Raw genomic sequence first — 22,958 nt, 5'->3', positions numbered from 1 at the left:
CGTAGCTTACTATTTCCAAAGCACCATTTTGTGCACTTTCGGTGGCTTCGCTCGACGAGCCTTCTTGTTTGCCAATCTTTCCCCCCGATGAAAGCCCATAGCCATTAAATCACGACGTTTCAGCCAAGATGATCGATCCTTTATTGAGGCAGAAATCTCTCGCCTTCTAGCTGATGGTATCATTGAGCGGTGTTCATCTCCTTGGCGGGCTCAAGTCGTCATTTTAAAAAATCCTCTAAAGCAACACAAGAAACGTCTTTGCATCGATTACTCACAAACTATTAACCAGTATACTGACCTGGATGCCTACCCACTACCATGCATCGATGACATGGTCAATAACCTTGCCAACTACAAGGTATTTTCAACTTTTGATTTAAAGAGTGCATACCATCAAGTACCTTTAAAGGACTCTGACAAAAAGTATATGGCCTTTGAGGCCAATGGTCGGCTTTACCAGTTTTGTCGCCTTCCATTTGGGGTCACCAATGGGGTGGCCGTCTTTCAACGGGCAATGGATAGCCTAGTCAAACAGGAGAACTTAACGGACACTTTTCCATAACAAGATAATATCACCATTGCTGCTCATGACCAAAAGGAGCGTGATGCCAACCTCCAGAAATTTTTTGACATTCTCCGTCATCGCAACTTAACCTTAAATGAGTCCAAATCTGTGAAATCAGTGCCATCAGTCAACATCCTTGGCTACTGGATGGGCAGCGGTGTCATCAAACTGGACCCAGAGCGACTTCGTCCGCTTCAGGAGCTCCCTCCCCCTACAAATCTCAGCTCTCTTTGTCGGGCACTCGGCATGTTCGCCTATTATGTGAAGTGGATACCCCACTTCTCCGACAAGATCTAGCCCCTGCTTCACGCAAAGTCATTTCCGTTGGAGGCAACAGCTATTTCAGCTTTCAACCTCCTCAAGCAACAACTGGAAAAAGCCATGCTTCGCTCCATTGATGAAGATCTCCCTTTCGTGGTTGAGTGCGATGCATCGGTGGTGGCGATCTCGGCTACCTTGTATCATTTCTGTCCAGAACTTTGCAGGGTAACGAGCTTCCTTATCCTCCTGTCGAGGAGGACGCTACGGCCATCATCGAAACTGTACGTCAATGGAGTCATTTTCTCGCTCGTCGCCATTTCACACTTATAACCAATCAGCGCTCCGTGGCCTTTATGCTGGATAACCAGAAATGCACTAAGATCAAGAATAACAAAATACAACTCTGGAGGATGGAATTGGCCACCTTTGGATGCACCAGACATTATCGACCCGGCAAAGAGAATGTGGCCCCGAATACCCTCACGGGGGCATTCTGCTCTTCTATGTCAACTTCGACTCTTGCGGATCTTCATACTGACTTATGCCATCCTGGCGTTACCCATATGCTGCACTTTGTGCGATCTAAAAATCTCCCATTTTCTACAGAAGATGTGAAAAGAACTTGCTCCACCTGTAGAATTTGTGCGGAATTAAAACCGCAATTCTTCCGTCCATTGGATGGCTCACTCATACACGCTATGCAGCCTATGCAGCGACTCAGCATTGACTTTAAAGGGCCATTGCCTTCCTCAACACGAAACACCTACTTACTTACTATGCTGGACGAATATTCACGCTTTCCCTTTGCTTTCCCCTGTCCCAATATGCTTACTTCCACAGTGATCAAATTCCTTGATCAAGTCTTTTCCCTTTGTGTTATGGCCAATTTCATCCACTCTGATCAGGGTCCCTCCTTCATGTCAAGCGAACTCAAAAGTTATCTTTCCCAATGGGGGATCGCCACAAGTAAAACGACACCGTATCATCCCATTGGTTACGGACAGGTTGAGAGATACAACGCTATCATTTGGAACACTATTCATCTTGCACTGAGGTCACGCAACCTACCAGACCAGCAGTGGGAAACTGTGCTCCCTGACGAGTTGCATTCCATCAGGCCTCTTCTTTCCACGTCCACCAATGTCACGCCTCACGAGCGATTCTTCAGGTTCCAGTGTTGCTCCACACATGGGACGTCACTACCATCATGGTTGGCAGCTCCTGGCCCTGTGCTGCTCCGAAGATTCGTCCAATCTGCCAAAATGATCCCCTCATCGACGAGGTGGAGTTAATGAACGTTAATCTCACTTACGCGCACGTGCAGTACCCTGATGGCCGGGAGTCCACCGTTTCACTCAGAGATCTGGCTCCCTGTCCAACCGATCCCACAGACCCAAATGCTAGAGGGTCCCACGGTAATGATGCCGACACTCTGCGCTCCTTTGAAGATGATGCCCTACCTGGGACATCAAGAGATCTGCCGGCTACTCCATTGGATCAACTCAGGGAGCTGAGTGCTCCCCATGGGATGGCCACCCGAAGCCAGGATGCCAGTCAATCCCCGGCTACCAAACAAAATGAAGCCAGCTCTGCACCTGTGGGGACCCACACCCGGAGTGACGATCTCCCCAGTCTCCCTCAGGTCGATCAAGGCGACACGGGCCCTGTCGACCTACCAGTATGGATCAAGTGACCCAGGGACCCAGACACGGTCCGGGGAGACGTGCCTTCCAGCCACAAGCGAAGAGCTAAACGACTGTGGCTATTCATGGTCCGGCTAATCCGTTAAAAGGAAGTAATCGGACTTCCAAACCTTTAGGGAGGAAGAATGTTGTGAATCTTATGATCCATGAAGAAAGACTCATGAAATAACACTGGACGGCCAGCTGGTGGTGCCGTCCAAGGAGTATAAATACTCGGGCGTGTGCCCAGCTTTCCCAGGACATTTTGTAAACAGGAACTAGTGAAAGATAACTAGACCTCCATGTTTTGAAACAAGTTGATTAAAGCCTTGCTTTATACTCGAACCAAGTGCGTAGTGAGTTTTATTATGTCACACACAATGGTAGCCACTTGGGTGTTTTATCCAATGTTCATGTAAAGTTTCTTTGTGTTGTCAAACATTGAAGCCTTTATTTTCAACACTTTGCGTTCTTGGACAGATTTGTGTGCACCTTTGGAAGTGGCTTAGTGAGTTGCAGTGAATGGTGAGACATAACGATACCTCCCGCAATGATGGTGAGTGTGAAAATAATGGCTTGGACATTATGGGGATGCTTTATGGCATTGGTGTGGGGTGGTGACAACCTGGTGCATCATGTGGCAGCCAGGGTGTACAGCGTCAAGTGAAGTAAATCTGGCCATGGTGAGGCCATGCCTGGTGTTCCGGGCAACAATGTACTCGAGTGCTGATTCCCTCTGTCCTGTGCAGCATCAGGTGATTGCGGAGAAGGTTGGTGTTGTTGTTGGTGCTGCTGGTGTTCCTGATGCTGCTGGTGCTGGGGCTGATCGTGGTCAGGTTCTGAGGACCAAGGTGAGACAGTATAAATGGTACTCATGCTGATGGAATAGATGGCAGAAGCAATCTTTCAATGGTGAGAGAGGTTGTGCCAATGAGGTGACACTGGATAGAGAGTTTGCTCCAAACACACTTGCAGCCTGCATAAAGCTCAATCTGTCTTCCAAATGGAGTAAGCAACAGCTTCTGTGCTTGGAAAGTGAACAGCTGTGAGGTGGGAGCTATTATAATACAATTCAAGCTGTCAACTAATCAGCTGATTCAATGGTCATTCAACTCCCGCCTCAGGTTAACAGACGTGGTCCATGAGCACCGTGGACCCCATGGGCGAGCAGTTAAAGTTAAGGGTCGGTCAACAAGCCAATAATTGCTTTAATTGGTCGGGTCTGATCCGTGATCACAAGCACGCCATTGGGAAAGGCACGTTGTGGCGGGATAACAGCAGGTTCCTGACCCGCTGTCAAAAAAATCAACTTTCTCACCCGACTCGCCACCGATCCCACCCACTGACCTCCTGGAAAATTCCGGTCAGAGAGTTAGCATGCAGGTACAGCAAACAATTAGGAAGGCAAGTGGCATGTTGGCCTTTCTTGCAAGGGGGTTGGAGTACAAGAGTAAGGAAGTCTTGCTACAACTGTACAGGGCTTTGGTGAGACCACACCTGGAGTACTGTGCACAGTTTTGGTCTCCATATCTAAGGAAGGATATACTTGTTTTAGAGGCAGTGCAACGAAGGTTCACTAGATTGATTCCTGGGATGAGAGGGCTGTCCTCTGAGGAGAGATTGTGTAGAATGGACCTATACTCGCTGGAATTTAGAAGAATGAGGGGTGATCTCAGTGAAACATACAAGATTCTGAGGGAATTGACAGGGTAGATGGTGAAAGGTTGTTTCCCCTGGCTGGAGTGTCGAGAACTAGGGAGCATAGTCTCATGATAAGGGGTCGGCCATTTAACACTGAGATGAGGAAGAATTTCTTCACTCAGAGGGTTGTGAATATTTGGAATTCTCTACCCCATAGGGCTGTGGATGTTGAGTCGTTGAGTATATTCAAGGCTGAGATAGATAGATTTTTGGACTCTAGGGGAATCAAGGGATATGGAGATCAGGCAGGAAAGCGAAGTTGAGGGTGAAGACCAGCCATGATCTTATTGAATGGCAGAGCAGGCTCAAGGGGCTGTATGGCCTACTCCTGCTCCTAATTCTTATGTTCTTATGTTCTATCGGCCTCATCTCACCACTGCCAGCCAAAAAGTAAAAACCAGGGTGACCTGGTCCGGAAACTTGCTGGAACGTCATGGAGGAGCACAGCCAGAACACTTCACACCGCAACAGTGGCCCTTGTCCACTCTGCTGCAGAATACTGCTCTGCCTCATGGTCCTACAGCCACCACACAAAGATTATGTACATGCAGCTAAACGCTGCCATGAGGACGGTGTCAGGGATGTTCAAGTCCACTCCAACTGAGTGGCTCCTGGTGCTGTCCCACATTGCCCCGCCTGCCATTCGCCACGATGCCACCGTACTCCGTGAGATGGAAAAAATCATGAACAACAGCGATCTTCCCATTCACAAAGACTCGAAAAACCCATCATGAAAGTGCTTAATATCGTGCCGGCCATTCTGGGAAACAACAGCCAATATTCATGCAGCTGGCATCGACCCACTATCCAGATGGATGGAATCATGGGACGCACGCCACATAAAGAACCAACACCTCATCACTGACCCAACAGCAACGGCCCCTGGCTTCAACCTCCCCCAAAGACAGTGGACAGCGCTCAATCCGCACAGGGCATGGACGGTGCGGCCATCTGCTCCACAAGTGGAAGATGAGGGACAACCCAAAGTGCAACTGTAGCCATGAGCCCCAGACCATGGAACACATCACATCAACCTGCCCACTAAGATCTGTTGTGGGAGGGACCTCATTTTTCCACTCAGTATCTCAGGAGACCATTGAATGGATAGCCAAACTAGATATCCCATTATAAGCTTTTCCCATCATACGAAACAATAACAACCTTCCCAGTAGAGGCACAGGAGATGGCTGCCCATAGCTTCTGAGTTGTGGGACCCAGAACTCATGGGTACTCACAGAAAACTAGGATGTTTGAGGCACATCACATCTACATGAGGCCAGTCTCCAAGGATGTGTGGCAACTGACAGATGTGACTCCAGGCACTACAGCCCTCATTTGCGGCAACAGCAGAGAAGCCTGCTCTTTGTCACAGACATCAATGTTGCTGCTTCATTGGAATCTTCAGCACTCTCCCTAAAAAGTGGCCAAGGAGTAGTCGGTGACTCCAGCTCCAGAGATGCGTAGGGGGTGATTTTCCCACTGGAGGCGAGATGGAGGTGGGTTTCAGTTTGGGTGGGTTTGAAACTCGCCTCCACTGATAGGTTTCAAAATTTTGCGATTCTCCCATGATTGTCCACTTGATTTCAGAGGTGTGGGATGCCTTGCTCAATTACTGTTTTGGGACTGAAACTCGCCTCTGTTGATAGCACTTTCCCAGTCTGATTTTATGGCTTCTTGCTCCCTTGGCTCACTCCGCAGCATTTCTGCTTCTCCTGCACCACCTCCAACATCTTTTGAGATACCTATGTCCAGTTCCAAGGCAAGGGCCTACCCAAGGCTCTCAGATGAGGCACTGCAAATGTTGTTTGAGCGGGTGAGAGCTAACATGGAGGTGCTGTTCCACTCATCTCGGAGGAAGGGGCCTGCCAAAGAAACCAAGGCTGTGTGGGTACAGCTGGCAAGGGATATAACCTCCAGATCTGTGTGCAGATTGGGAGACTGTTTCTGTGTATTGATGAAATGCCATCCCTGTTGGAAAGCATTAAAATGATTTGAAGCCAAAATGTTGGCGTTATGCCATCCGTTCTTTCACCTTAGGAAGCTCCACATTGTGGGCACCGCCAGATTTGCGTTGTCTGGTTGATGGCCTGAGTGAAAGGAGGCCAGAGAGTCATGTCAATTTCAATGAAGTCCTAGGATGGAGCCAAGGACATGTGCCAACTTGGGCAACCTATACAAATCTGGTCATGATAAGTTCATCCCTTGCATCGAGGGCAGCCATGTGCTCGCGTGCTGCCACTGCCGCTGGTCGGTACACCGGTGCTCTGCCCTCCTCCTGCTCCTCCTCCTCCTCAGCCTCCTCCTCCTCCTCCTCATCTTCATCTGAGAAGGGCTGGTACTGAGCCACTTGCTCATCAGGAAGCTGCAAGCCATGATGCTGTGCTCTAAAGGAATAGCCATATTCAGAAAAATACACCATCCTATGAACAGAATTTTGATTTATTAAAACATGACATACTGGGTTTGGAAGTCTGGAAGTCTTAACAATCAAAAGATGTAAACAGCATACAGGCTTTTGAGATAAGATAGGTTGTTGACACTGAAACAATAGCCCTATTGAAGCAGCAGGTTCGAGGTTCCTCTAGGTCTGCAGCTTGGAAAGAACACAATAGTTATACCCAGTTAAGTGTTATAAACCAACACTTCAGAAAGTAACATAGAAAGATTAAAGAAACAAGTGCCTTTGTAAAAATGACATCAAGTAAAAGAAACACATGACATCAAATGAAACAGGAGACATGATTATATGTTACAACCAACTGAGGTAAATAAGAATTGCATAGATCACCCTAGTTGAGGTGTTTTTAATTTACACATTGTGAAAAGAATTGCACAGAAAGCCTTCATAAAAATAACATCAAATGAAACACGGGAGGCAACAGTCATCACATTGTTTTTGTGTTGAACTTGGAACACCTAAGAGACACGAAGTCTGTGGTACAACCAGTTGAGGTGTTCTAAATGCAAAAGATACAAACAGGACACTTTGATAAAAATGACATCAAATAGAACCACTGCTGTCACATTGTTTTTATGATAAGCTTGAGACACCTACACAACAGACATAATTCTGCAAGCTACAAGCTGAACTGACTAAGACTAGAAGGAGCCAACAGAAAAATGACTAGAGATAATTAGCTTACATCAGCAGAAATCTTCAAAGGATATACCACTGCAGAAAGGGTATAAATATAGAACTTTCAAATGGGAAGATAGGATTTGCTGAAAGAGGCAAAGTGATTCTCATGCTTCAGAGGAGGCTCTGTAAGTTTTTAACTCGTTGAGTCTCAGGGATCAAAGGTATTTGATTTTGGTGGATATCCTGGAATAAGACTAAGAAATGTTAAAATGTAATGAAGTTAAGGTTTGAGAATAAGGATCTATGATGATAAGAATTGTAAGCTAAGTGTATTTAGAACTGCTAATGTTGCGATTGACTCACCAGCTGTAAGTTACATGTCGGTTCTTTAATAAATCTATATTTTTTTAGAATTGTCCCACATAGTACTTCTGTATCAAATTCGCGAACTCAATCTCTGTATACTCTTTGGTGAGGAGTTGCAGAATTCTGGAGGAGTTTTCCAGACCCATATAATATCCAGAAGGTTACAGTCTAGTTAAACCTATTAAAAGTGCTATCTAAAGGATGGTAACATCTTCAGGTCATTCCTTTCCTTTATGGAGAGATAGTCTGAACCTTTAGACCCAATTAAGCATCTTTAGGATTCGGTTACCTCTAACTTTAGTTGAAGGTGAACGTCTGAGGAATATGCCTGATCTGGGGTAGCCTGAAAGGGGCTAGGACTAGTAACGATCCTTTCAGTTGGCGTCCAGCATGTGTGCTAACAAGTTGATACAGAACCTATACTTATATTTATATCTATATCCATCTTGTAGACTGTTAAGTATAGAAGGAGTATTTTACTGACAGTGGTACTAAGACCCAGATTTAAGTCTATAGAGATGACAAGTCCTTGATCAGGTCATGTAGAACTTAAATCAGAACTCCCTCAATATACCATTGAGGTCTAGAAATTTCTTATAAAGTTCATATTAAACCCTAACGAGGTTAGGTCCTGATGAAATGGCAAACCCTGTCGGAATTGGCCAAGTCTTTTTGTTAGGAAATTCAATCGATTGCTTTATTAGGGGAAATAATCCTATCCCTGTAACTCCACAAAACCAAGTGATCATTTTTGAAATAGAAGGTTTTGATGCTGACGGAGCCATTAGAACTCATGGCATGATTGATGTTAATCCCCAGAACCAGGGGATACAGAATACCCAGTGGGATAATCAAACAAATACTCCAAATCCACTAAATTCCTTAAAGATAAGGTGCACACCTGCACAATTGGGAGGCCTAATGAACAGTGCCCAACAAGGTGATGGCAGGACCCGGAGCAGCCTATGCTCCTGGGGGCCATGGATTCTGGTTAAGCTGGCAAGCTCACGATGAAATAAATCTTTGAGAAAACTATAGACAGCTTAGAATCCATTATAATCATTGCCGACAGGCACTAGCTCACTCTTATTTAAATGCTGGAGGCGCAATGATTACTGTTTCAGTAAACCAACCCCAGCAACCACAAATTGCGCCCCTAGGTCAAGTAAACCTGAGCTCTTTCTACACAATGGCCCTGAAATTAGAATCGGGAGCTTGCCACGCGTGCAAGCCCCCGATGTGCACTTACCCGGCGCGCTGACATTTTAATCCTGGCCCGCATTGCATTTACTTTCACTGGCCCGCTTGAGGTCCTGCCGCGCTGTGCATGCGTGATCCAGCGGCGTACTTAGTGCGATGAGTCGGCTGGGATCACGTGCGCACAGGGCAACCAATGGAAGGTTGCAAAAGTTCATTCATGAGTTTGACAGTAAGAGCTGTCAAACTCATGAAAACTCCTGGCCCCAAAACACGACTTAAACCTGAAAGAAGATTTTTAAAAAAATTGCACTACTTAAATGAACCATAAAGAACTCTGAAAAACTATTTTAAACAATAATTTTAAAATTTGAAAAAAAAATTTATATAAAAAATCGGGGCTAAAACTAAACTTACCTTACTGTAAATTCTTTAAAAATAACAAACCTGTGGAAAAATTTTTTCTCAATTGTATTAATAGACCACTTACCTGTAAAACTAAGTACTTACGTGTGGTTTTTCAATGCGTAAATACCGGAGGCCTTTACACACGCGCAACTCTCTAAAAATAGAGGAAATACAAGTCGCACGCGCTGCCCGATACCGCGCATGCGTTCAGCCTCTTAACTCCTTGGTCAGAGGACAGGAAATGCCGGTTTTCAGCGCATGCACTGTGCATGCTGAAAACCGGCAATTCCTCCGGGCACACGCGTGCGTACCCCGTCCTTACTCACGCGTTGGGCCCGGAATTACTGGGCCATTATGTGGTAGACTGGGAAACACCAGCCAGGAAAAAACCTGCTGGATTCTAACTAACCTTGATACATTGGAAATCTGTTGTCAAGATTGAAATGCCCAACACCTGAGGCAACTACTACAAATTATACTAAGTTCAGACTTAATTCCCCCATTAAACCAGTTTAACAACTGGGTTCAAATATACGCCTATGTTCTCATGGCAACTCAGGGAGGGCATGTAATGGGTTCCATCAAGGGAATACTCACTAATAGAGCCACAACTAAAGGGCTGGTAGCTGCCTACAGATTAGGCAAAGTACTTACACAGGATAACTGGGACATTGTCCATGGTTGCCTAGACAATCAATTCCAAAATACAGCCCTCAAACTTGCCTGTGAGGGTGCTCTAAATGGTTTTCGAGATAACCAACAAAGATGGGATAATGTCAATCGCATTATCCAATTAAATCATGACCACTTAGGTCTACCCCAACCTAAACCTATAATGAGATTAGAAACTAGGGATAAAAAAACCGGAGAAGGTACCTTTGGTACTCAGAAAGAAGCACTGTATAGACCCAAGTCTCAAGTCCACCCCACCCAAACACATACTCGTGGCTCGGGACCCCAAAGAGGGTATACCAAAAGGTTTACACCCCCAACTCGCCCACAATATGAGAAAGATTTCTCCTCGGAAAAATGGGATAGACGAGGGGCTAGACCGCGAAAGGAAAGTGAAGGACATAGAAACATAGAAACATAGAAGATAGGAGCAGGAGTAGGCCATTCGGCCCCTCGAGCCATTCATGGCTGATTATCCAAATTCAGTACCCTATCCCTGCCTTCTCCCCATATCCCTTGATCCCTTTAGCCTTAAGAAATATATCCAACTCCTTCTTGAATATATTTAATGAACTGGCCTCCACCGCCCTCTGTGGCAGAGAATTCCACAGGTTCATCACTCTCTGGGTGAAGAAATTCCTCCTCATCTCAGTCCTAAATGGCTTACCCCTTATCCTTAGACTACGACCCCTGGTTCTGGACTCCCCGGCCATCGGGAACATCCTTCCTGCATCTAGTCTGTCCAGGCCTGACAGAATTTTATAGGTTTCGATGAGATCCCCTCTCAATCTTCTAAACTCCAGTGCGTATAAGCCCAATCGACACAATCTCTCCTCATACGTCATTCCTGCCATCCCAGGTATCAGCCTGGTGAATCTTCGCTGCACTCCTTCCATGGCAAGAACATCCTTCCTCAGATAAGACGACCAAAACTACACACAATACTCAAGGTGCGGTCTCATCAAGGCCCTGTACAACTGCAGCAAGACATCCTTGTTCCTGTACTCGAACCCTCTTGCTACGAAGGCCAACATACCATTTGCCTTCTTAACCGCCTGCTGCAACTGCATGCTTACATTCAGCGACTGGTGCACAAGAACACCCAGGTCTCATTGCACTTCCCCTCCTCCCAATCTATTGCCATTCAAATAATAATCTGCCTTCCTGTTTTTGCCACCAAAGTGGATAACCTCACATTTATCCACATTATAGTGCATTTGCCATGTTTCTGCCCAATCACCCAACCTGTCCAAATCGTACTGGAGTTTCACGACATCCTCCTCACAGCATACCCTCCAACCCAGCTTTTTGTCGTCTGCAAATTTGGAGATATTACATCCAATTCCCTCGTCCAGATCATTAATATATATTGTGAACAGCTGGGGTCCTAGGACCGATCCTTGCGATACCCCACTAGTCACTGCCTGCCACTCGGAAAATGACCCGTTTATTCCAACTCTTTGCTTTCTATCTGCCAACCAGTTCTCCATCCAAGTCAACACATTGCCCCCAATCCCATGTGTCTTAATTTTGCACGCTAATCTGTTATGCGGGATCTTATCAAAAGCCTTCTGAAAGTCCAAATACACAACATCCACTGGTTCTCCCTTATCTATTTTACCAGTTACATCCTCAAAAAATTCCAGTAGATTAGTCAAGCATGATTTACCTTTTGTAAATCCATGTTGACTTTGTCTGATCCTGTCACTGTTTTCCAAGTGCTCTGCTATTACATCTTTTATAATGGACTCTAGCATTTTCCCCACTACCGATGTCAGGCTTACTGGTCTATAATTCCCCGATTTTTCTCTACCACCTTTTTTGTATAGTGGGGTAACATTAACTACCCTCCAATCCATGGGTACTATTCCAGAGTCTATCGAGTTCTGGAAGATGACCAGCAATGCATCTACTTTCTCCAGGGCCACTTCCTTAAGTGCCCTAGGATGTAGATTATCAGGCCCTGGGGATTTATTGGCCTTTAATCCCATCAACTTCCCCAACACCATTTCCCTACAAATACTGATTTCTTTCAGTTCCTCCCTCTCATTAGTCCCTATGTTCCCCGACATCTGTGGGAGGTTATTTGTGTCCTCCTTTGTGAAGACAGAACCAAAATATGTATTTAATTGGTCTGCCATTTCTTTGTTCCCCATTATAAATTCCCCTGATTCTGACTGTAAGGGACCTACGCTTGACTTCACCAATCTTTTTCTCTTCACATATCTATAAAAGCTTTTACAGTCAGTTTTTATGTTCCCTGCAAGCTTACTTTCATAATCTATATTCCCCCTCTTAATTAATCCCTTTGACCTCCTTTGCTGAATCCTAAACTGTTCCCAATCCTCAGGTTTGCTGCATTTTTTGGCTAATCTATATGTCCTCTCTTTGGATCTTCTGTTCTCCCTAATTTCCCTTGTTTGCCACGGTTGAGTCACCTTTTTTGATTTATTTTTATGCCAAACTGGGATAAACAAATTCTGTAGTTCATCCATGCGATCTTTGAATGTTTGCCACTGCCTATCCACTGTCAGCCCTTTGAGTGACATTACCCAATCAATCCTACCCAGCTCGCGTCTCATACCATCACAGTTCCCTTTATTTAAATTCAGGACCTTAGTCTCTGAGTCAACTACTTCACTCTCCATCTTAATGAAGAATTCTATCATATTATGATCGCTCCGACCCAAGGGGCCTCGCACAACAATATTGCTAATTATTCCTTTCTCATTGCATAATACCCAGTCTAAGATGGCCTGATCCCGAGTTGGTTCCTCGACATATTGGTCCAGGAAACCATCCCGTATACACTCCAGGAATTCCTCCTCCACAGTATTGTTACTAATTTGGTTAGCCCAATCAATATGTAGATTAAAGTCACCCATGATGACTCCTGTGCCCTTATTGCACGCTTCTCTAATTTCCCTTTTAATGCCATCTGCAACCTCTGCATTACTGTTTGGGGGTCTATACACCACTCCCACTAATGTTTTCTGCCCTTTGGTATTTCTCAGTTCTACCCATACAGATTCCACATCATCAGAGCTAATATATTTCCTTACAATTGTGTTAATCCCCTCTTTAACCAACAATGCTACCCCACCTCCTTTTCCTTTTTGCCTATCTTTCCTGAATATTGAATACCCCTGGATGTTGAGTTCCCTGCCTTGGTCACCCTGGAGCCATGTTTCCGTAATCCCAATCGTATCATATTCATTTACCTCTATTTGCACAGCTAATTCATCCACCTTATTACGAATGCCCCTTGCATTAAGACACAAAGCCTTCAGGCTTGTTTTGTAATGCTCTTAGACCTTTAATATTATTATTTACTCTGGCCATGTTTGTTTTAACTCCTTGATTTCTCTGATCAGAGAAATGCTTCTAACCTTGTTTCCCTTTCCTTTGACTCCCTGCTCAGGTTCCCAACCCCCTGCCATTTTAGTTTAAACCCTCCCCCACAGCACTAGCAAACACTTCCCCAAGGACATCGGTCCCGGTCCTGCCCAGGTGCAGACCATCCGGTTTGTACTGGTCCCACCTCCCCCAGAACTGGTTCCAATGTCCTAGGGATTTGAATCCCTCCCCCTTGCACCATTCCTCAAGCCACATATTCATTTGAAGTATCCTTCTATTTCTACTCTGACTAGCACATGGCACTGGTAGCAATCCTGAGATGACTACCTTTGAGGTCCTGTTTTTTAATTTACCTCCTAACTCCCTATATTCAGCTTTTACAACCTCATCCCGTTCTTTACCTATACCATTGGTACCTATATGCACCACAACAACTGGCTGTTCACCCTCCCTTTCCAAAATTTTCTGCAGCTTCTCCGAGACATCCTTGACCCTTGCACCAGGGAGGCAACACACCATCCTGGAGTCTCATTTGCTGCCGCAGAAATGCCTATCTATTCCCCTTACAATAGAATCCCCTATCACTATAGCTCTGCCCCTCTTTTTCCTCCCGTCCTGTGCAGCAGAACCACCCCTGGTGCCAGGAGGTTGGCTGCTGCTGCCTTCCCCTGTTAAGCCATCCCCCCCAACAGTATCCAAAATGGTATAACTGTTCGAGAGGGGAATGACCCCAGGGGATTCCTGCACTACCTGCCTGCGCCTGGTATTCTGCCTGATGGTCACCCATTCCCTTTCTGCTTGTGCAACCTTTACCTGTGGTGTGACCACCTACCTAAACGTGCTATCCACGACTTCCTCAGCCTCGTGAATGCTCCAATATCTATCCATCCGCTGCTCCAGTGCCGCAATGTGGTCTGTCAGTAGCTTCAGCTGGACACACTTCCCGCACACATGGTCGTCAGGGACACAGGAAGTGTCCCTGATTTCCCACATAGTGCAGGAGGAGCAAATTACGGGGCTGAGCTGTCCTGACATGACTTAACCATTACTTCCTTTAAATTAAGTTACATTTTTGGTTACCAGCAGCTCCCGCTACACCTCAGAGCTTAGAAACTATAACCACAGAGTTTAAGTTTGGAAAAAAAGGAGAAAGAGAGTAATACTCACCAACCAATCACTTACCTGCTTTCTGGTGACGACACACTTTGATTATTTTTTACCTCTCTCTCCCACTGCTGAATTGGTAAGCCTCGCTGCCCGCTCCACACCCAGGTCCGCTGCTGTGGTTGGACCTCGCCTCGCTGCTGCCGCTTTTATGCTCCACCTCACTGCTCGCTGCTCGCTCCACACCCAGGTCCACTGCTGTGGTCGGGCCTCGCCTCACTGCTGCCGCTTTTATGTTCTGCCTCGCTACTCGCTCCACACCCAGGTCCGCCGCTGTGGTCGGGCCTCACCTCGCTGCTGCTGCTTTAATGCTCCGCCTCGCTGCTCGCTCCACACCCAGGTCCACCGCTGTGGTCGGGCCTCGCCTCGCTGCTGCCGCTTTTATGCTCCGCCTCGCTGCCCGCTCCACACCCAGGTCCACCGCTGTGGTCGGGCCTCGCCTCGCTGCTGCCGCTTTTATGCTCTGCCTCGCTGCTCGCTCCACACCCAGGTCTGCTGCTGTGGTCGGGCCTCGCCTCGCTGCTGCCGCTTTTATGCTCCGCCTCACTGCTCGCTCTACACCTAGGTCCGCCGCTGTGGTCAGGCCTCGCCTTGCTGCTGCCGCTTTTATGCTCCGTCTCGCTGCTCGCTCCACACCCAGGTCCGCCGCTGGGGCAGTGGACTCCCTATGGGGACAGCTTTTACATTGGCCAAAACTATCAGCGAGCCATGGGAGGATACCGGGAAAACCAAAATGGGGATCAAAAAGATTCCCAGCAGAACCAACGTCCACCCCAACAGGAGGTCGTCAAGATAATAAATGGTCCGACAAACCCCCTAAGGGATTTGGAAAACATGATACCCCCAAGAGGGAGGAACAAAAATCAGTTAAAATAATTAAAGAGAAAGCACCAAATGAAACTCAGGATCCTGAGGGTGAACAATCCCAGGATTGAAGGCCTGGCACCCAGCCAGGGCCTCTTGAATTCCCCTATGCTCTGTCAAACTTGCCCACAAACACACAAGTGAAGGCTCTGTTTGATATGGGAGCTGACTACACTGTAATAGATCCTGCAATTATAAAAACTAAGTGGACATATTTGGGGAGCCCAATTTGTAAAAGACCATTAGGGGGATCCACACAAGACAAAACCAAAATAATTAATTTTTACAAAATACCTATTACTATATATGGAATTACAGTGACCCTAGATGTAGGACTGGTACCATAATTGGCCTGTTCCCTCATTATAGGACAACCAGACATGAAACATTACCTTAAAATCTCAACCAGACCTGTAGAAGCATCCACAGACCAGGATGACAGGGAAAAACATGTCCGGACACAGCTTGATCGAACTTGCCTAGAGAGGGGAGGCAAAGGTCTCCTCGAGCAACTTATTAATAGATACTACCCTTATCTACAATGCCATCCATATCAATGTGGAAAGATAGACATCAAACCCCACCCAGTTGATGCTGGCTGGCACAAACTTAAAAAACAGTGGCCTATTCAAGACCACAAAGGAAAAATAGATCGCAAAGAACTAACAGAACAAGGTGTCTTAATCAAAATGGCATCTAGAACTAATTCACCATTGTTTGGTGTTGCTAAACCAGATGGGAGGTGGAGATTAGTGGTCGATTATACAGCCTTAAATAAGGTAACGGCCCCACGTACTGCACAACAGCAAAATTCCACAGCCCTTCTCTCTGGAATCAAGAGGGAAAAATATAAATCTTGTATTGATCTAGCAAACGGCTTCTGGTCACACCCAATCTAAAAAGCTGATTGGCCAAAAACTGCAATGACTGGACCTGATGGTTTTCAGTATTGCTGGACCAGATTGCCCCAGGGATTTCAAAACAGTCCCGTTCTCTTTTCAGCCCACATCAATGATCTTTTAAAAGACCTACCTAACGTCAATTCTTATGTGGATCGTATATATCTGTCACATGACAATCTCCAAGAGCACTTGAAAGCCAGTGTTTTATCCAGACTTACAACTGCTGGGTACTTAATCAACATAAAAAAGAGTCAACTAGTTAGGAAAGAGGTAGATATTCTGGGCCTGCGAATAACTGGAAATGGTAGAGGATTAACCCACTCCTATAAAGAAAAATTAGCCAACATTCAATATCCTAAAACTCTGAAAAATCTGCAAGCAAGTTTAAGACTCCTGAATTTTGCTCGATCCTTTACGTCAATCTTTGCTAGGCTCTCAGCACCCCTGTATGCTAGAGTGGGTGAAGCAGCAAAAGGACCACTAATATTTTCACCAGACGATTACTCAAAATTGCAACAATTATGCCGAGATGTACAAAATGCCATAGACCTGGAACAGAAGGACTTACAAGGTCCCCTCAATATTCATCTCAGGTCATCACCTAAAGTGGCAGTTGTAGGAGTCTATGCACTCCTAACAAAAACACTGTGAACTAAACTGGTAGTTAACAAACTTAGTTTAATGCACTGAAAGTATTACAAAACAAGAAATGCAGGAGAAACTCCAAACAGGTCTGTACACTAGCTCACTCCATGAGGACTAACTGGAAATGCCCTCCAACCCTGACATGATGACGTCATCACGTTTCCCGCCGTTGGGAACGTCACGTGACCCACGTGATGACGTCATCGCGTCAGATAGCGATTTTATCGATCCTGCGCTGTTTAAACAGGGCAAACATTAAAAGGTAACAATAATGATTAAAGACAAGTGTACAAGTTACTGTGAGAGTCTCTTTGGTGGCTTTGCCACACAGTTGCAGTTTTCTATAATGAAAAGAGAATAGTGCACATTCAGTTCCATTCTTATAACTTTTCCAATGTCGAAAGGAGGTACATTAAAAAAGAAAGGGTAATGACTATGGTAGTCCAATGCCTCATCAAGGCACGAACCCTTCAAGGGAAATACCCCATTACCATCTATACTGAGATTCCCGATTTAAGATCAGTATTGAGGATGGCCTCTGATGAAAAAAGAGCCACCCAGATCCGATAAGACAGGAAGGAGAAAAGCAAAAGTGGCAGTCAGCGAAATCAAGGGTTTAAATCAAACATGGCCACAGTAAATAATTATTCTAAAAGGTCTAAGAGTGTTAAAAAAACAAGCCTGAAGGCTTTGTGTCTTAATGCGAGGAGCATTCGTAATAAGTTGGATGAATTAGCTGCACAAATAGAGTAAATGGATATGATATGATTGGGATTACAGAAACATGGCTCCAGGGTGACCAAGGCTGGGAACTCAACATCCAGGGGTATTCAATATTCAGGAAAGACAGGCAAAAGGAAAGGGAGGTGGGGTAGCATTGCTGGTTAAAGAGGAGATTAACACAATTGTAAGGAAGGATATTAGCTCTGATGATGTGGAATCTGTATGGGTAGAACTGAGAAATACCAAGGGGCAGATAACGTTAGTGGGAGTTGTATACAGTCCCTCAAACAGTAATGCGGAGGGTGGGGATGGCATTAAACGGGAAATTTGAGAAGTGTGCAATAAGGGCACAGCAGTTATAATGGGTGACTTTAACGACATATAGATTGGGCTAACCAAATTAGTAACAATACTGTGGAGGAGGAATTCCTGGAGCGTATACAGGATGGTTTCCTGGACCAATATGTTGAGGAACCAACTAGAATCAGGCCATCTTAGACAGGGTATTATGTAATGAGAAAGGAATAATTAGCAATTTTGTTGTGCGAGGCCCCTTGGGTCGGAGCGATCATAATATGATAGAATTCTTCATTAAGATGGAGAGTGAAGTAGTTGACTCAGAGACTAGGGTCCTGAATTTAAATAAAGGAAACTATGATGGTATGAGGCGCGAGTTGGGTAGGATTGATTGGGGAATGTTACTCAAAGGGTTGACGGTGGATAGGCAATGGCAAACATTCAAAGGTCGCATGGAAGAAGTACAGAATTTGTTCATCACTGTTTGACATAAAAATAAAACAAAAAAGGTGACTGTTATGTCTGACATTGGTGATAGGTACTCGATTGCCTTGGCCTGAGCACATGGAGTTTGATAGTGCTATTATCGTTGTATTGTGTCTGACATTGGATATAGGTATTCGATTGCTTTTGCCTGTAGAGTGTGTTTGGATCAGCCATTAAAAAGCAACATGAACTGAGCTCTGCTTACGGCCTCTGGATTATCTTTGCAAACGCAACTTTTGGCGACGAGGATGGCTGAAATCTCTCTTCCACCACCTCCTCCCTTCCTTGCACTACCCGGTGAGCCGCCGATCCCATGGGTTTGCTTGTTACAGTCCTTTGAAACCTACCTCATTGCTCTTGGACTAGAAAATGTGAGTACATCACGGAAAAAGGCACTGTTATCCCATTGCTTGGGAGCGGAGGGCCAGCGTGTTCTTGGGACATTATGCACAGCAGACTCAATGCAAACATATGATGAGGCTGTGGCTCTGTTAAGCACACACTTCTCTGCCCCACAAAGTGCCCTCCTGCGGCGATTCATTTTTAGACAGCGTCACCAACTCCCCGGCGAGTCGGTGCATCAATACGTGGCTAATTTGAGGGGGTTAGCTAGCTCGTGCAAGTTCAGTGCACTACAAGACGAGATGCTGCGTGATCAACTAATAGAGCACACCAACAACGTGAGAGTGCGTGAAAGACTGTTACTCGAGTCCGACGATCTGTCGTTGTCACAGGCAGTCAACATTTCCTTTCAAGTGGAGTCTGCAGCCGAATGTGCAGCGAAACTAGCACACACACCCAGTGACAGCGCCCTCGGCCCCGACAGCTCTGACACGGTAATGCTCACGCGACGGCAGCAACGCGCGCTACCGTGGCAACAGTGTGGAAACTGTGGATCTCGTTCACATGCTACCAGAGCGCAGAATTGCCACGCGCGCGGCCAAGCCTGTCGCAATTGTGGAAAACAAAATCACTTTGCCAATGTCTGCCGCTCTGCCCCGATTGCTACAAATGAACACTCTCAGTCCTCAAGCACTATAATTCACAACGTGAGTTCTGGGCCAGTAGTGGCTTTCAAGTCATGCACAATTAACCTGAATGATGTGTGCATCCCGCTGTTGTTGGATACTGGTGCCAGCATCTCACTGCTGAATATGGGCATATTCAAACGCTTTTTCAGCTCCCTGCTACTCTCTGCGCCCTCCACTGCCCTTTGCGTGTATGATAATTCAAAAATTGGACTAGTGGGCTCAGTCAACCTCACTGTACGCTACGGAACAAAAGTTTTGCCAGATTTTTGTTTTCATGTGGCACGCCAAGGAGCTAACCTGATGGGACTGGATCTTTTCACTGACCTGGGTTTTTCTCTCTTGGACACCGGCGGGTCTGCGATTCTGCACGTCGCCTCACCGTGGTGCCAAACATAGCCAGCACTCTTCGAGGGTCTGGGCTGCCTGACTGCCTTCACCCACCAGCCCATGGTTGACTCCACCGTTACCGCATCCCGCTTGCTCTCCATGACGGGGTCACAGCTGAACTAAAACAGCTACTGGAAGCTGGCATCATCGAACCAGTTGATGCCTCCCCATGGGTCTCCAACCTGGTGGTCGCAACAAAAAAGTCAGGTGGTCTACGCGTCTGTGTCGATCTTCGAGCAGTGAATAAGGCCGTAATCCCTGACAAATATCCACTGCCCACGTCAGAGGAACTCACAGCGCAGTTCTATGGTTCCATCCTGTTCTCGAAACTGGACCTTCGACAGGGCTATCTACAGGTTCCCCTCCACCCCAGCAGCAGGGACCTCACTGCTTTTGTGACACATGCTGGCGTCTTTCAGTACACCAGGATGCCATTTGGACTTAGCTCTGCACCCAGCTGCTTCCAAAAGGTGATGTCCTCTGTACTCGCAGGCATTCCTGGGGTGGCCATCTACCTGGATGACATCGTCGTGCATGGGCCCTCGACCTCCACTCATGACGAACGCCTTCACAGAGTTTTCACGGCTCTAGCAAAACACAAGCTCATACTGAATGGCGAAAAGTGTGTCTTTGCTGTTTCAGAGATCGAATTTGTGGGGTTTCGGTTGTCGGCTGATGGTATATCCCCACTCCAGTCAAACGTGGATGCCATTCACAGCATCCCAGAACCCAGCTCTGCAGTACAGATTGCCTCCTTCCTTGGCATGACTGGGTACTACCTGAAGTCTTTGCCCCAGTACTCAGCCACCACAGCCCCACTGCGCCAGCTCCTGCGAAAGGATGAGCCCTGGGTGTGGTCACAAGCCTGTACGGAAGCTGTTCGCCTCCTCAAATCACATCTCACATCGCCTCCAGTGTTGGCTCACTTTGACGTCGCCAGCCCCACCCTTGTCACCTGCGGCGCATCCGCTGCAGCTGTGGGGGCGGTGGGGGGAGAAACCAATCGCCTTTGCCTCCCGAGCCCTTAGCCCCACTGAACAGAAGTACTCAGTAGGCGAGCGTGAGGCGTTGGCGTGCGTCTGGGCATGTGAGCGGTGGCACCTGTACACGTATGGCCGTGCCTTCATCCTGCGAACCGATCACCAGGCTCTCACTGCTCTGCTGTCGACATCCGGCATGGGCCACAGACCACTGCATCTACACCACTGGTCTGACCGCCTCCGCCAATACAATTTCAGTCTCCAGTTCACACCAGGACGTGACAATGTTGTTGCAGATCTGCTCTCCTGCACTGTCTCTGCCCCAGCCCCGCTCGTCGGGTCTGAACATGTGGAACAGGATATTGTCCAGATGCTGCACACGCCTCTCCAAACCACAGTCTCTCTCCAGGAGCTCAAAGAGGCCTCTGAACAGGATCCGGTCCTCTCCCAGCTGTGCACCTTCATCAGAGATGGCTGGCCTCGCAAGGTGCCTGAGGAACTGTCTGCCTACTCCAGAGTTAAAGAGGAGCTCTCCTGCTGGAATGACTCCTGTGTTGCACGTGGGCTCTGCACTGTGGTCCCAAGTGCCCTTCGTGCGCGTGTTTTATCCATGGCACATGAGGGCCACTTGGGCATAGTGAAGCTCAAACAACGATGCCGAGACCTAGTGTGCTGGCCGGGTATCGACAGGGAAATCGAGGCCCTGGTCAAGGACTGTGCAGCCTGCCTTGTAAGTGGCAAGACTGGCCATCAAGCTCTGCCACCCCTGCAACCCCTTGCCTAGCCCTCTCAGCCCTGGGTGCACCTGCAGCTGGACGTCTGCGGGGAGATCCATGGTGTCACCCACCATCAACGGTTCCTAGTGGTGACCTATGACCTGCACTCAAAATGGCCAGCGGTCACTGCCATGGGCTCCGTCACCTCTCGGGTCATCATCAATATCCTTGAGTCCCTCTTCTCCCGCAGGGGGCATCCAAAGGCCATCACCACAGACAATGGCCCCCAAATGGTCTCTTCGGAACTCTCTTCTTACCTTGAGAGCAAGGGCATCCATCACATACACACAGCGTACTACCACCCGAGTCAAATGGGGGGATGCAGCGTTTTAACCAGACACTGAAAAATGGCCTCAGAGCACACCTATCCCAGGGGTGTGCGTTTGACAAGGCCCTCCTCCACACACTGCTGCACTACAGAGCCTCCCAGCATTCCACTACAGGGGTCTCACCCGCATCCCTCATGCTAGGCCGTGAGCTCATGCTGCCCCTTGGCAGGCTCCGCCCCTCGCTAGCTCAGGGCCCTGCTCCACCGGCTCAAGCCACAGTCGCTAGACAGCAGGAGAAGATGAAACTCCGCTTCGACTAGTCGAAGAGGGCCAAGGCGCCCAACATCTCAGTCTCCGATTGGATCAGAGCCCGCAGGCCTCACCGCAACAATAAGATGGCCTCATTCTGGTCCTTCCCTCTCCAAATCAGCCGCCAACTTGGACCAGCCACTTTCTGCCTCACTGACATCTCTCGGTGGCATGCCAACCGCCTTCGGAAGGTGCCAGCACCCCCTGATGCGGGATTATACGGACCTAATCCCCAAGCCTTATCCCCAGAGTGGCGGGATGCACATGTGGCTCAGCCAGCCAACCCTCAAGCAGATGTTGTGCCTCAGCCTGCTCTTCACCAGTCCGCACCTCGGCCTGTTCATACACGTTCTCGCCCTGGCCACCTACAGGACTTTGTCACTGCATTTCATGTTTGAAATTCTGTGAGGGGGGAGGAAATGTTATGTCTGACATTGGTGATCGGCACTCAATTGCCTTGGCCTGAGCACATGGAGTTTGATAGTGCTATTATCATTGTATTGTGTCTGACATTGGATATAGGTATTCGATTGCTTTTGCCTGTAGAGTGTGTTTGGATCAGCCATGAAAAGCAACATGAACTGAGCTCTGCTTACGGCCTCTGGATTATCTTTGCAAACGCAACAGACTCAACTGTGGCTAACAATGGAAATTAGGGATAGCATAAGATCCAAGGAGAGGACATATAAATTGGCCAGAAAAAGCAGTAAACCTGAGGATTGGGAGCAGTTTAGGATTCAGCAAAGGAGGACAAAGGGATTAATTAAGAGGGGGAAAATAGAGTATGAGAGCAAGCTTGCAGGGAACATAAAAACTGAAGGTAAAAGCTTCTGTGGA

The sequence above is a fragment of the Somniosus microcephalus genome, chromosome 14, assembly GCF_052327205.1.
Source record: "Somniosus microcephalus isolate GS21.2 chromosome 14, FLI_Smic_1.0, whole genome shotgun sequence".
Classification (NCBI taxonomy): Eukaryota; Metazoa; Chordata; class Chondrichthyes; order Squaliformes; family Somniosidae; genus Somniosus; species Somniosus microcephalus.
This window is presented reverse-complemented; position numbering follows the sequence as displayed.